General features: G+C 17.8%; 1 protein-coding gene across 1 annotated transcript in view; it reads right to left on the reverse strand.

The window, feature by feature from the left end:
* Cdk16 (cyclin dependent kinase 16) overlaps nt 1-1,300 on the reverse strand; it is a 27,120-nt gene that overhangs the window by 6,196 nt on the left and 19,624 nt on the right. The gene's annotated exons all lie outside the window — the stretch shown is intronic.

The raw sequence follows: 1,300 nt of genomic DNA on the forward strand, positions 1-1,300 counted from the left end.
AAGAAATAAATAAATATAAAAAATTAGAATATGGTGTACGTAATGAATAAATAAAGAAATAAATAAATATAAAAAATTAGAATATGGTGTACGTAATGGATAAATAAATATAAGAAATAAATAAATATAAAAAAATTAGAATATGGTGTACATAATGAATAAATAAGTATAATAAATAAATAAATATAAAAAATGAGAATATGGTGTACGTAATGAATAAATATAAAAAATAAATAAATATAAAAAATTAGAATGTGGTGTACGTAATGAATAAATAAATATAAGAAATAAGTAAATATAAAAAATTAGAATATGGTGTACGTAATGAATAAATAAATATAAGATATAAATATAAAAAATTAGAATATGGTGTACGTAATGAATAAATAAATATAAGATATAAATATTAAAAAATTAGAATATGGTGTACGTAAGGAATAAATAAATATAAGATATAAATATAAAAAAATTAGAATATGGTGTACGTAATGAATAAATAAATATAAGAAATAAATAAATATAAAAAGTTAGAATATGGTGTACGTAATGAATAAATATAAAAAATTAGAATATGGTATACATGATAAATAAATATGAAATGAGAATATTGTGGACATAGTAAATGAATAAATATGAAAAATTAGGATACGGTATACATGATAAACAAGTAAAAAGGAAAATCAGAACATGTGTTATCCAAAACGAATGAATAATAGATAAATGGAAGCATTAGAATATGGTCCAAGTAATAAATAAGGATAGAAATTAGAATATCGTATGCAAAATAAACAAATATGCAAAATTAGAATATTGTGTACATAATGAATACATAAATATAAAAAAATTAGAATACTGTATACATAACGAATAAATATAAAGATTAGAATACTGTACACAAAGTAAATAAACATAAGGATTAGAATATTGCACACATAATAAATAAGTATAAAGATTAGAATATTGTATGCGTAATGAATAAATATGAAATTAGAATATTGTGCACATAATATAAAAATTAGAATATTGTACACATAATAAATAAACATAAAAATTAGAATACTGCACATATAATAAATAAGCATAAAATTAGAATATTGCATACATAATGAATAAATATGAAAATTAGAATATTGTATACATAATAAGTATATATAAATTAGAATATTGCATGCATAATAAATAAGTAAAAAATTAGAATATTGTATACGTAATGAATGAATATGAAAATGGAATATTGTCCACATAATAAACATAAAAATTAGAATACTGCACATATAATAAATAGATATAAAATTAGAAT

Source organism: Microtus ochrogaster, chromosome X (genome assembly GCF_000317375.1).
Source record: "Microtus ochrogaster isolate Prairie Vole_2 chromosome X, MicOch1.0, whole genome shotgun sequence".
In the NCBI taxonomy this organism is placed as follows: domain Eukaryota; kingdom Metazoa; phylum Chordata; class Mammalia; order Rodentia; family Cricetidae; genus Microtus; species Microtus ochrogaster.